General features: G+C 45.0%; 1 protein-coding gene across 3 annotated transcripts in view; it reads right to left on the bottom strand.

The window, feature by feature from the left end:
- Positions 1-15,000, bottom strand: part of LOC115550545 (homeobox protein ARX-like) — a 49,344-nt gene that overhangs the window by 24,410 nt on the left and 9,934 nt on the right. For all 3 annotated transcript variants that reach the window (XR_003977911.1, XR_003977908.1, XR_003977909.1), the window contains exon 3: positions 654-830. The gene's annotated coding sequence lies outside the window, so the exon portion shown is untranslated. The remainder of the gene's footprint in view (positions 1-653; positions 831-15,000) is intronic.

Here is a 15,000-nt window from a genome sequence, read left to right as displayed (position 1 = left end):
CAACACTTATACTAGTCTATCACCCTTAATACTACCACCACCACCACCACCACCACTTATACTAGTCTATCACCCTTAATACTACCACCACCACCACCACCACCACCACTTATACTAGTCTATCACCCTTAATACTACCACCACCACCACCACCACCACTTATACTAGTCTATCACCCTTAATACCACCACCACCACCGCCACTAATACTAGTCTATCACCCTTAATACCACCACCACCACCACCACCTATACTAGTCTATCACCCTTAATACTACCACCACCACCACTTATACTAGTCTATCACCCTTAATACCACCACCACCACCACTTATACTAGTCTATCACCCTTAATACCACCACCACCACCACCACCTATACTAGTCTATCACCCTTAATACCACCACCACCACCACTTATACTAGTCTATCACCCTTAATACCACCACCACCACCACCACCTATACTAGTCTATCACCCTTCACCAGCACCACTACCACCACCAGCTCCACAACCCCCCCAACAATCATCCCCACCCCCCCCCAACACTGCACGCCTTCTACAAGGTGAAGGTGCGACATCTCATGCATAAAACCAGAGGAATAATCAAAAGCATGGAACAGCGGGCCGCGAATGGGGGGGGGGGGGGGGCTTACCACAGGAGCAGCAGCCCAGCCTCACACTTGGATAAGAGACGTTTGACAGCAGCAGCAGCACCAGCACCCGCGGTGGAGGTGGTGGTGGTGGTGGTGGTGGAGGTGGTGGTGGTGGAGGAGGCAGCGGTGGTGGTGGTGGTGGTGGTGGGGGAGGCAGCGGTGGTGGTGGTGGTGGTGCTGCCGGAGAGAGAGAGAAAGAGAGTGAGAGAGAGAGGGGGGACTCGGTGAGGTGGTCTTGCTTTAAGCCGCGCCGCACGTGTCTAAACAACCTCTCCATTACCGCGCGGGCCTCGGAGGTCGCTCCCTATCGTGTCGGGGACCAAAGGTCGCGACCCCGGGGTCAACAGCGTTGCCGCGGAAGCCGCGTGGCCCCTTTGAGCGCTGCGCTGCTGTTTGCTTTAAGGAGCTAAAGATTACCAACACATTAACTAATGCTGGTTAGAGGGGTCGCGACCCCCGGCACAGAGGTCCCTGGGGGGCGGAACATCGCGTCTTATTAACACGGCCTGACCTTTGACCCGGCCCCTCTCTCCCCTCCCCCCCCCCCCCCCCCCCACAGTCACCTCAGGCCGGTCGACTGTGGCCGCTGCCTCCCTCTCCGCTGACACGCAGGCATGAACACACAGCGGCAACCCCCCACTCCACACACACACACACACACACAGACACACACACGCACACACACATACAGATACACCAGACATGAGAGCACACACACAAACACCATACACACACACACACACACAAATACACCAGATATGAACACACACACACACACACACACACGTACAGACACATACACAAACACCAGACATGAATATACGCACGCACAAAGAATAACACACAGGCACCAACACACCAGACATGATCAGACAAACACATGCGTGCAAAAACTCCCACACCCAAAGACACACACACACACACACACACACGCACACACGCACACACACACACACACACACACACACACACACACACACACACACACACACACACACACACACACACACACACACACACACACACAAGCACACAAACACACTTATTTAGGTAAGGGAGATTGAGAATCCGCTAAACTAGTTTCTTCAGTTGTACTGCAATAATTGAAAATGTCTGACAGAGGCTAAACATTTATTGAGCAGTACCTTAGTTAAATAATTTATGCGTGTATCGAAAGATTTAAGAATTTAATTTGTGATTCACAAAGCCTTTCAAACTGATTTCTTTTTTAGGACGTTGACTTTTGCCTCTCTTTGTGTTCGTAAAATGGGGGCATGTGAGTAAAGTTCTGATAACAAAATGGTGGACGAGACATGCGCAGTGTTGATGTCCCAGATAATATTACACGATGAAAAGAGTGCAGTTCTGGGTTCTTTAATCCAACTATTTCAGCCCAAGCTTTTATCGTAAAAATGGGGATGCACACTTTAGCTAACCCTGTATAACTACGATTCACCTTAATGTTGTGTATTCCAACACACCTAAAACGATTTCAGTGTATTCCAAATTGCTAAAATAATTGGATTATCCACCCTAAATAACTACTCCCTAATAGTATTTATTAAATATAATGTGATTATCTAGGGCGGATTCCTCTGGGATGGCTGATTAATGATAATCTCAGAAGTTCAAGGTCATGCAATCAAATTAAAGGTAGCTGTTGAAATTCAGTTGAAGTTTGCTAAAGAATTAATTTAACACATATTTCTAGCATATCATTGATAATTCTTAGGCATGTTTATTTTGAGTTTGGCAGTGATGGAATCAGTTGCAAGAATGTATTTTCTATATATTATATATCTATCAGCAATAAAAAAAAGTAGTTCGTTAAAAGGAAGAATTATAGAGAAGATGAATTGTATAATCATTTGAAGGTATTTTAGTTTATAAAGCATAGAAAATACATTGAAATAAAAACAAAAAAGGCCCCACCCCTGTATAATAAGAAACAGCTTTATAAAGTGTTCAAAAGGATTGCAAATGAATTATAAAGTATAATATTTAACAGTATTATTTTAGGTAGTACGGATAAACACGATATAATGACTTACGACGATTTATTTAACCATCAACTCAGTTCTCAATTCTTTAATTCTTGATCAAGTGTGATAAAATCAAAATTATGAATACATTTAAATGTGAATACAACCTACAACAAAGAAAAAAATATATTCATAGTTATGAGGTCACTTCCAAATAAAACAAAACAATAGTTTAGTTTGAATTACCTTTACATTTCCTGGCATTCTGTATCACATTTACACACTCTTTTTTATAATATTTTGTTAATTAGAACATAAAATTGTTTTCTGTATATTATTCTTCAATACATCAAACATTCTTAGTATAAATCAAAATGTCAATCAGTTCATGAGACACATGAAGCTATCCTATGAAGTTTCAACCTGAGAAGAGAATTGACCCCAACACGCATATTTGTAACCCAAAGTAGAAGGTCATTTGTTAGGAAATTAATATGCATCACTTAGTTGAATTCTGAAATAATGCCACACTTAGGTTAGGTTTTGCAAATTTGGCTGATTTACTTTAGTCAGGCTGAAAATCAAATATTAATCTATTGTTTTTCCTTGAGGTTTGTTATTCAATTTACCCAGCAAAGAATTGGTTTTCTTCTTTTTATTTCTCTCATTTTCACATTTTCCAAACATGCATAAGATAGCATTTGGTCCACACACACTTGTTCAACACACACACACACACACACACACTTGCACTTGAATGCTTTTCATGCTTTTTGAAGTGTTTTTTGTCCATTCATAGTGCAATTGTATCAACAATGCATCCAACAATAATTAAATTAATGCCTTAACCCCGTTTTTCATAAAATGTAATAAATAAGTAACTCAAGGCTAAAACCCAGCAAAGAAACACTTTTTGTATCTGCGTTGAACTCACCTACTTGCTTTTACTTGCTCTTAGACGATGTAGAAATTTAAAATGAAGGCGAGAAAGAGAGTGAGAGAGCACAAGAGAGAGCACGAGAGAGAGAGAGAACGAGAGAGAGAGAGAGAGAGAGATAGAGAGAGAGAGAGAGAGAGAGAGAGAGAGAGAGAGAGAGAGAGAGAGAGAGAGAGAGAGAGAGAGAGAGAGAGAGATTCTTCTGTGGAAATTTAGAAAAAACTATGGAGCCTGATATGAGAACAGCCAGGAGAGAGGTCCTCTCCAAAAAGGGCTGTGCCCGGACTGTAACTAACAAGTAGTTCTGGTTCCCCTCCAGAGGCCAGCATATTGTCCTGTAGCGAGGGACAGCCCAAGTAGAGACGCAAGCCAGGGGTCATTTTTACCATTTCATTTAACACCCTCCATTTGGAAAGACAAATCAATTCATTAATTCAGGCAATATCCAATGTTGTGTCTGAACATGTGCCTCTATCTATCTTTCTAGATATATCCTCTGTGTATACATGTACAAATCTATAATCATCAATTTATTTGCTTATCTACCAATCTGTATGCGTGTACCTATAGATATAGGACATACTGCACACGTTCCATACACATGCTGTTTGTAAATACACACACGAATTTTGGTTGAATTACCGGGAGTGGAACGATAATAATAATAAAACAAATATAGAAATTAGTTTTGGCCTTTTGTGCTCCGGACCTCTACCTGTCCTGCACTCTACACACCTGGACGGCGTGGTTTATAAACCGCCTGGACGGCTTCATTTGGGATGTTTATCAACCACCAAAGTGTGCCAAGACCGGGACCCGAGATCGAACAACGGGCCGAGATCGGACGACAGGCCGACACAGAGCCAAGCGTGGGCGGGAGCGTCCGGAGACCAGGCCGGTCCCGCGGGGGTTAGGGGAATCATTACCAAGCTCTCCGCCCTGACCCAGTCCGCCACCGGGACCAAAGGCGTCCTTGTGCATACACGCACACGCACACGCACCCGCACACACACACACACGCACAGATGAATTGACAAATAAACACACACATATGCTTTTACATAAAACACGCTGACACACACACACACGCAGACGCACAAACACACACACACACACAAACACACAACGATTAATTTACAAATAAACAAACACACACAAGCTTATACATAGACACACACACACATACACACACAAAAACTCACAAACACACTTTGCCTTTCAATAGTATCAAGGACTTATTGTTATACTTTTTAATCAGTTTCACAACACGTGCCTCCATCTCCTGTCCCTCCTTACTCTCCTGTCATACCTGATTCACTCCTTCATCTCCTATCCCCCCTAACTCTCCTGTCATACCTGATTCACTCCCTCATCACCTTTCCTTCCTTACTCTCCTAACATACACAATTTACTCTTTCATCTCCTGTCCCTCCTAACTCTCCTGTCATACCTGATTCACTCCTTCATCTCCTGTCCCTCCTCACTCTCCTGCCACACCTAGTCACTCGTTCATCTCCTGTCCCTCCTCACTCTCCTGCCACACCTAGTCACTCGTTCATCTCCTGTCCCTCCTCACTCTCCTGCCACACCTAGTCACTCGTTCATCTCCTGTCCCTCCTCACTCTCCTGCCACACCTAGTCACTCGTTCATCTCCTGTCCCTCCTCACTCTCCTGCCACACCTAGTCACTCGTTCATCTCCTGTCCCTCCTCACTCTCCTGCCACACCTAGTCACTCGTTCATCTCCTGTCCCTCCTCACTCTCCTGCCACACCTAGTCACTCGTTCATCTCCTGTCCCTCCTCACTCTCCTGCCACACCTAGTCACTCGTTCATCTCCTGTCCCTCCTCACTCTCCTGCCACACCTAGTCACTCGTTCATCTCCTGTCCCTCCTTTTAGGTGAATTCACCATCAAATCCAACAGTAAAAATTGACCCAAGACAACAAACAAAACAAGACATGAAGTTACAGCTCCAGTCCGGCACTGCCTCTTGTAAGAAATGGTTCTGCAAAAATAACCGACCAGTGTTATAAAACTACATTTCTAGAATGTAACGTAAGGGAGGGACTCCCATTACCGTCTCACTAAAATACCCCATCTAATCTTTTTGATCCTTCCTTTTGAACAGCAATGCAAAAGAATGCAACAAATGCGGCCCATCCTCCCGGGCCGACCTTCAAAACAACACACAATACTATGGACACTTAACACAGAACATTTTTGAGCAAGAGGAAAACACAGACATATTTGATCTATTTCATTGCCTAAGAAAAGAATTACGTACCTCCTACGTAGACCTTAAAGTTCACCTTCTGTGAAGTTGGCTTTTTCCTATGCCTCCTTCCAGAACAGCGCTCTCTTGTAGCACAAAAAGTGACATGGGATTATCCCAGTTGCCACACCCCTATCCCTTGCTTCTGCTGCTGTCTTTCCTGTGCACAGTGGCTTCTGACTTCTTTACAAACGGCGAAAGAGTGCAAGCTTGAAGCCGGGCATTAGACCTCCTGCGATACAGCATTTCCTTCATACAAATGTACACAAGCAAGCTATCTCTCCAACACTTATTCACCTGTCATCGTTTGAGGGGCTAGTTTATCGCCGGCTGTCAAGAGCTCGCTTGACATCAAATTATGGAAGGCCTTGATTTGTGTTCTTTTCGGCTTGGAGAGGGTAGTAAACCTGTGGAGGCTGAGGACCTTTGAGCAGGGAAACAACCTTGCTAGAGCGCTGGGAAGAATGTCACACTAAAGGAGCTCAATTGCAAAATGATACGAAAATGAAAAAAAAAAAAAGCGTTTGGAGAACGATGGTAGTAGCAGAGACATTGATTGGTGTCCTAAACCTTATTTTGTAAAGAATTCACTTAGCCTCTTCAGGGTCGAGAGCACGGTTTAGTAGGCAGCTGCATAAACACGCTTTTATTACTGCTAAATCCAAGTATGGGACTATTTCTGTACAAATTGGCTGCTTTTTCGAAATCCTGCTATTTTATCGAAATAATAACAATAATAGACGTCTTTAATGCATGCTAAGAAAACATCTTGGGTGCCTACTTTCCAACAAAAGTATTTACATGCAAATTAAAAGCTTTTATTTTCCATCTAAGTGTCCAGGACATGTAGCGAGGGAGGTCATTATGTGAGTCCTACGACATGGTTGTAGAAACATTGTTGTAGGCGTAGTATCAGAAATATTTTGTCTTTATACTGTAAATATATAAATATATATATATATATATATATAAAATCGTCCTTAACTGTCCATGAATACTTGGCTGTGTGTGTGTGTGTGTGTGTGTGTGTGTGTGTGTGTGTGTGTGTGTGTGTGTGTGTGTGTGTGTGTGTGTGTGTGTGTGTGTGTGTGTGTGTGTACGTATGAGTATGTGTATGTGTGTGTGAGTGTCTGTGTGCATTTACCGTACATATATACATATATATATTATATATATATATATATATATATAAATATATACCTCATGAAACACAAACAGAACTTTCACAACAATCATTGGCATAAAATATGGACGACGTTGCGAGGACTTCCTCGGGAAGGAGCGAGGAGAGGAAGAGTCATTCCTAACCTTCACTCTGGGGTGGGGGGTCCTTCCAAGATCCACACAGCTAGTCCCGGGGAGCAGCAGTCCGGCTCAGGAGCTTGGTGTCGGTGGGGGGGGGGGGCATGTTCATTTCAAAGGCAATCGCTGAGGAAGGCCTGCATGAGAGAGTGTGCACGTCGATGGTGAGCACATCGAGCGAGTGCACGTGGAGAGAGTGCACGTGGAGAGAGCGCACGTGGAACGAGACTGCACGTGGGGAGAGTGCACATGGAAAGAGTGAACATGGAGGGAGAGTGGGTCGAGGGAGTGCACGTGGAAAGAGTGCCCGTGGAGAGAGTGCACGGAGTGAGTGAACACGGAGGGAGAGCATGTTGGGAGAGCGCACGTGGCGATAGTGCACGTGGGCAGAGTGTGCACGTGGGGAGAGCGTGCACGGCCGATCGGCGCAGGGTGAACGGGGGCTCTGCGCCACCCCAGCCCTTTTTCGTTGCTTGTCGCCCCACCCATATCCTCCGCCAACTCCCGAGCCCGGAGAACCAGACGATTCCCGGCTGTTTTGCTTGGAGAAAAAGAACCAACCCCACCTGCGGCCGCCGCCTCCACCACCACCACCACCCCCACCCCCAACGCCAGAGCCCCTAGTCCGCCGCAGAGACACAGCCACTGATATACCTAAGGACAATGTGCAGAGCTGGTTGGTGGACGGTTGGGGGAGTGGGGTACATAACCTGGCACAGAACCAGCCACTAATGCCCCTTAAATGTCAGAGACAGCGGGGAGGGGAGGAGGAGGAGGAGGAGGGGGGGGGGGGAGGAGGAGGAGGAAGAGGAGGGGGGACAGCATTCATATTTCAGCAGGGCAGATGCTGTAATGTGTGGCTGTCTCTCGGCGGGGGCATATGGGGACACGGCCCCGCTCAGAGGATGGGGGGAGAGAGACAAGAAGAGGAACTGAAAATAGAGGAGGAGGAGGAGGAGGAGGAGGAGGAAGGGGAGGAGGAGGAAGGGGAACTGGTGCAGTGCACCCCCAGCCACTCCCCCACCCCAGGCGAGAAAAACAGACGGACGAGAGACGGAGGAAGTTCAGTCTCTTGCCTTTATCGTTTATTTTTTACTTGTATTGGTCATTTTAACCCCTCGCTCTCTCGCTCACTTTTCATCTGTCTCTCTATTAGGTCTTCCCTCCTTCCTCTCCAGACAACACCGTGTGTGTGCGATTGTGTTTAAAAGGGCTAGAATGGGGTGCATCTGTGTGTGTGTGTGTGTGTGTGTGTGTGTGTGTGTTCGTGTCTGTGTGTGTTTGTGTGTGTGTGTGTGTGTGTGTGTAAAATTGGAAGAACAGGCTGTGTGTGTGTGTGTGTGTGTGTGTGTGTGTGTGTGTGTGTGTGTGTGTGCGTGCGTGCGTGTTTGTGCGTGCAAAAGAGTAGAACGGGTGTGCGTGTGTGCATATGTGTGCTTGTGTGTGTGCGTGCGTGTTTGTGTCTGCATATGTTTGTGTGTCTGCATGTGTGTGTGTGTGTGTGTGTGGGTGTGGGTGTCGGGGAGTTGTGCGGGGCACGGGGGCGGAGTCAGGATCCTGGGGGCGGGGCTAGGTTGCCAGAGAGAGAGAGAGAGAGAGAGAGAGAGAGAGAGAGAGAGAGAGAGAGAGAGCGATCCTTCTTTCTCCTTCTCTTTTTTCGCCGCGCAGGGTGAAAGGACGGACGGTCATGTGTGCAGAGCTCATGACAAAAGGCCCTTTTATGTGCAGCGTATGCAGATAGAGGAGGCTCCATTGTGCCCAGATGGAGATCCCAGGCCTGCCCCGCCCGCGGCGAGCACGGGAGGGTGGATGGGTTGGGAGGGAGGGTGGAAGTGGAGGGTAAGGAGGGGCGGGTGGAGGTGGAAGGGGTTGGGGGGGTTTGGGGGGGGGGGGGCGTGTCTCTGGCACTGGAGTGCCATCACTGTGTCTGAGAAGAGGAGGAGGGGAAGGGGCGTGGCCGTCCGTCGATTGTGCCCGGGTGAGACACTCATCCGAGTGGGCGGAGTTAGGAGGGCTCTCTGAGAGGGGTGCATCTGCTCTCTCAGCAGAGGGGGGGGGGGGGGGGGGGGGGGGGGGGGAAGTCGCACTTGAAATGCATTCCAGGTGCGATGCATTAATATACACAAAGAAGTCATCACATGGCTCTCTCTAATACTACATATTTCCATATCCAACATTACTATCCTCCATTCAACCACGCTACAACTTTTTCACGTTGAAAATTTAAACTAAAGACGAAAAAATATGTGCTTTAGACGGTGACCCTGACATTTTTTCTCTTAATTTTGAACGCATGCCGTTACCGTTAATGCATCTTGAAACTGAAACAACACCAAGTTACAACAGATAGAATTTGATATAAACATAAACAAAATGTTCAGATGCTACTAAAAAAATGTACAATGTAGACCCATGTTGTTCACAACATTCAAAGGATAATTTAAAACTTTGTATTGTTTGTATTTTCGTTCATGAAATATACTCATGTCCAAGCATATTTGATCTAATTATTTTAGATTTCCTCTCCTCATAACCACTGCACATTATGTGTCAGTAAACTTTGCTCTGCCCATAATTGCACGACTATTACAATAATTCCATAGACAAATTAGGTCTACTTGTTTCCAGATTCTATTAAATTGCTTTGACCATTTATCATTATTATTTTTACTTTTTATCCAATTCCAGAATACATCATCTTTTGTAATATAGAGTGTCAACTTCAAAATATTAGTCAGCATTTATTTGATAACCCAAAAACAAACCAGAATTTAAATTTCCCAAGAATTAAACCAGAGCTGAGAGTTGACAGTTATGACAATTCTAGAAAGGGATCTTATGAAGATTATGTTTCAAACTTGCTACCTTCAATCTCATGCGGGAGGAGATAATTTTAGCGCATGATCTACTCGATTATCACAACAAAACCTGCTCTCAATAGAACAAGAAAATGCAAGATCAAATATAAAAATGCCATGACACATAAAACAAAATACCTATAAAACCTTCTTCCTGCAACAAAAACCTATGATACAATAAAAGTAAAATGACCAAGATAAATATTATTATGCTTCTTTTGAAGTGGATTTTCAGATCAAGGTTTTCTCCTTTAATGTCTAGCCATAAAAAGCACCACACAAAACAGAGATTCAAAAGTCAACAACTATGTTCCAATTCAAAAAGGCCTATCATCCAAACAGGGATTTCCGTTGATAAATATCAGAGCAGGAAAAACATTGCTAAATAATTTGACCTTCAAGATAAAAGCTCTACAGACTTAGAGCACGATCTTGGACTGCTTCATCTCTTGAACAAAATTTAATTAAAAACAACATCCATTTTCAGCTCGTGGTGACATAATTTTTCCTTCTGTCTACCTCCCCACTACCATTGCACTTGTTCCTGTGTGGACTACGACTATCCAAACATATTTGCGCGAATGACAATTCGAAGTGCAAACTATTTTCCGCGATTTGAATGAGTATAAAAATAAACGGCATAACACTGAACTTGAAGGACCTGTACTCCCTTAAATCCTAGTGCTCTAAATAATGGAGCCCGTTCCTTGTTGGATTAAGCACCAAGACTGTTAGCAATGTCCACCTCTCAGGAAGACTCGTCTATCCTTCAGGTTACGGCCTAATGCTACCGGCACTATCAAACCTTTGTGTTTGGTAATGGACATGGGTCTTGAAACATAGAGCAATGCAATTTTACTTGCTATCCGGCGTGCTTCATGTTGTATTAACAGCAGGCCTGAGGATATGAATCAGCTACATTGAGGCAGAACTGTGTAACCGTCCTTTCTCTCATCAGGGGTTTGGGTCCTTCGCGTCCTCGGACTCTGGGCGCAGCTTTCATGTCAATCAAGGAAATCTCTCCTCTCTTTATTCTTTATGTGTGTGTGTGTGTGTGTGTGTGTGTGTGTGTGTGTGTGTGTGTGTGTGTGTGTGTGTGTGTGTGTGTGTGTGTGTGTGTGTGTGTGTGTGTGTGTGTATGAGCATGTTTATGAGTGGGCGTGTGCGTGAATGTGTGTCTCGTTGGATGTAGTCCAGTGGCGACCTCGGGACCCGGGGCAGCTTGCTCTGTCACCCCCCGCCTGCCAAGAATAACTCCCCCCCCCCCCCGGGGAACATCCACCCACCCTGGAGGAGCGAGACAGAGACCCTCGCCCTGTCACTGTGCCATATAATACGGCTGCTCCACCTGCAGACAGATGGACAGCACTCTCCCTGCAAACACACACACACACACACACACACACACACACACACACACACACACACACACACACACACACACACACACACACACACACACACACACACACACACACACACACGCATACACCAGCACGCACACCCACACCCACATAAACACGTCTGCATACACACGCGCACAAACACATGCAAACACACACACCTACGCACAAACACACTTAAACACAAACACACACACACACAACATCAACACACAACACTACTTCCCATGAGGCACTAGGTCCCGCTGCATGTGGAACACAGGGTCTGCGTGTGAGACCAGTCGGGATTCATGAGGGATGATTGCCTTGATGTGTATGCATGCATGTAGACAGGCAGAGAGACAGAAAGTCAAACGGATGGGAGAGCAGACAGACAGGCAGGAAGGCAGGCAGGCAAGTTGTTTAGGCAGACAGACTGAGTCAGAATAACACACACACACACGCACACCCCACCACACACACACACACACACACACACACACACACACACACACACACACACACACACACACACACACACACACACACACACACACACACACACACACACACACACACACACACACACACCGTGAACCTGCAGGAGCGGGGTCAGAGAGGTAGGAGCTTGGCTAATTAAGGTGATTACGTGTGCTTTTGTCTGAATGTTTTTGCCGGCTCTGCCAACATGGAGGGAGTCTGCCGGGGCTCTGAGAGACGAACAGGGGAGCAGGAATCAAAGGCTGGCTCAGGGCCCTCTCCACAGCATCTGAGCCCTGGCTGTGGGCCCCCCTACATGCCAACAACAGTACTTCTGCCACTTAATCAGGGTGGCGGTGGGGGAGACGTGGCGGTTGGCTGGCGGGGGCCAAAAAGGAGGTTGAGGAGCAATCAGGAGCTTTTTTAATATGTTTGTCGCATTACGTTGTGCAAACAGCAATGCTCAACTCGTTACAAGGCGAAGACTACAACGTCGTCTCGGAAATCACATGACTGAAGTCGTTTTACAAATGAGAAATGAAACGTGCCCCCTCACGATCGTTGTGATGAGAACCCTTATTGCACCTTATTTTTTTAAAACCGCCCCACCAGAAATGTCCCGCTTAAATCGTCTCTGATTGTGGTGTCAATACAAAGGATATGACTCAACATTTCTGACAAACGTGTCGGAACGAGGAACTTCCCTGTACTGTATTTATATCATACTATATTCCACCCAATGAATAACTTCACTGTTCAGTACAGTGTAGGAAACATTTCCCCTTAATATATGGAATACTAATTAAATAAATGTCCAGTGTACACATAACTATTTAAACTTGAAATAAGTTCATTTATTTGAATGATTTGGCCTTATTCTATACAATTGAGCTAGTGCGAGCACAGAGAGTTATTACTGAGATAGTGCGTGAGTACACTAAACTGCAGTGAATGTTAAAGCTAGAACGAGGAAGCAAACAGTTTATCCATCTCAGCTCCATGCCACTTGTTGTCCATAATCTAATCCATCCGAGGTTCACTTCCTGTTTTGCCCTGACCATTTTTTCCACTAAAAGCAAATCATTATTTCAGGGAATCACTTTGACAAACAAAGACCTATCAATAGATGCTTAAGTTAAATGGCACTTGGGTGATCGTCTGGGAAATAGCACAGGCAATGTAACCTATATCCTATTGGTTTCATACGTACAGCACCACGTTAATGTAGTTATGAAATACAAAACATCATCCCGCAGAATTAAGAGTTTTTTTTATGAATCTGCCATATGAGAGCTACGAGGGGAGAGGCTCCTCGGTTAGAGAGAAGTCGTTCAAGTGTGCAGGTAATGCGGCCCTCCGCCGTTGTTGTGTGTGGTTTTCTCTGGGCCGGGTCGAGGAATGTTCCGTGATATCTCTTTAAGAGCACGGCTGAGCCTTCAGCTCTGAGGGTCTCCTTTGTTGCTGCGCTCATTTATACTTTGAAACTTGGTTTTTCAGTTGTGGAAAGGAGTTGTTTTTTCTTTCTTTTTTTTTGTCCTTTTTTTTTTCGGAGGCAGCTCTCTAGAAGTGAGCAGGCACTTTCACTCGCTGGCCAATATTCCCAGCATGCATTGTGGCGAAAGGGCTGGCTTTGTTCTCTGTGTTAACTGTTAAGTAGCAGTGCTAAACAGTGCTTTTGGAGGGCTCCTGCTCACATGCATGTGCCTAGAACGGCTTTAAGGTGGACAAACACGACATATCTCATGCTGTTGAAACGTCTTAGCCGTGAAGGGAGACAGTGAAATGATAATTGAATGCTCGTTCTTGTTTGTCTGTAATTGCGACACGTCAAGACTGTACAGGCAGGCACACATAGCATTCCAACCACACCACTGGTGATGCTTGGATTCTGTTTACATCCCTTGACCCTGGACAATTATCTCCAAAAAATAACATGACTCCTATGCAGTGTTCAAACGCTATACGCTCATGAGACCAAGTGCTTGATAGGGATTTGAAGCACCAACAATCTGCAATTAATAATGATTAATAAATTAAGATAGCATGTAATTTAAAAAAAGGCGAAATTCCACACTGCAGATTTTTGTATTTAAGTGTATTTGTGTATCACACAAATTGTTAATTTATTCATTACCTTATCTGCAGGTTGATCAATTCATAGAACAAAGACTGCCTCTTAAGTTTTTCAAATGCTTTTCTACCACATTTCCCATCTGGGATCTTATCTTTTCTTATCCCTGATGATGCAGTCAGACAATGATTTACTGCTTCTGTTTATACTCACAAGTGTAGCGATTTTGACTCGCACAATCGGCAAGTAGTCTATGCTATGTTGGAAGTCGTTCAGTGCCATCTGGGCAGTGTGCTACTTTATTTGGTAGGCAGGAGGTACTTAGCAGCCATTTGTGGGCTGGTAATTTTAAAATGGGTCCCTTGTAACACTTTCCAGTGAGGGTCATTAGGTGACCTTAAATTAACTTTTGCAAATGCACTAATAAGCGTGAAATAACTGATAGCTAAAAGTTAGTTAGATAACAATAAATAATGGTCTAGTAAACGTTTACTAATTATGTTCATGTTAACTTATGGTGTTCATGTAGTTACCCCTCTGCCAATGCTACATAACAATGCTTATTACTGCATTAACTTATGTTAAGTAACGGTTAATTCATGTAGCCATATTATAATATTGCAAGTGCTAATAGGTAAATAAGTAATAATTACCCAATCCCTGCATCGTAAAAATCACAAAAAGGTCAACATGACCCCGGGTATAACGTTTCATAATGTGACCCACAAACGACAAACCCGACGGTGAGCAAAATAAGACCAAACGTAGTCAGACAGAGAATACTCCCACACACGTTCTCAAAACAGCCGTAGCCAACCTCCTCATCTGCTAGAACACTTATTGTATCACATTTATTTCCCTCTTTATGATCGGCCTCATATAAACTTGAAAACCGCTAAGGCCACCAACTCAAGGGAACCGACCCTTCTTCCCCGGACATTATCTCTAACAGATGCTTCGCACCACCGACTTGAAAGCCCCATAAGGGGTGACTCTGCGGTACGACGGGGTCAAACGCGGACCCAGATTACATGTAATCCTGGGGCCCGTGGAAACGGTTC

This window comes from Gadus morhua, chromosome 9 (assembly GCF_902167405.1).
Source record: "Gadus morhua chromosome 9, gadMor3.0, whole genome shotgun sequence".
NCBI classification, from domain to species: domain Eukaryota; kingdom Metazoa; phylum Chordata; class Actinopteri; order Gadiformes; family Gadidae; genus Gadus; species Gadus morhua.
The sequence above is the reverse complement of the archived record's forward strand: the minus strand, read 5'-3'. Positions and strand labels throughout refer to the sequence as shown.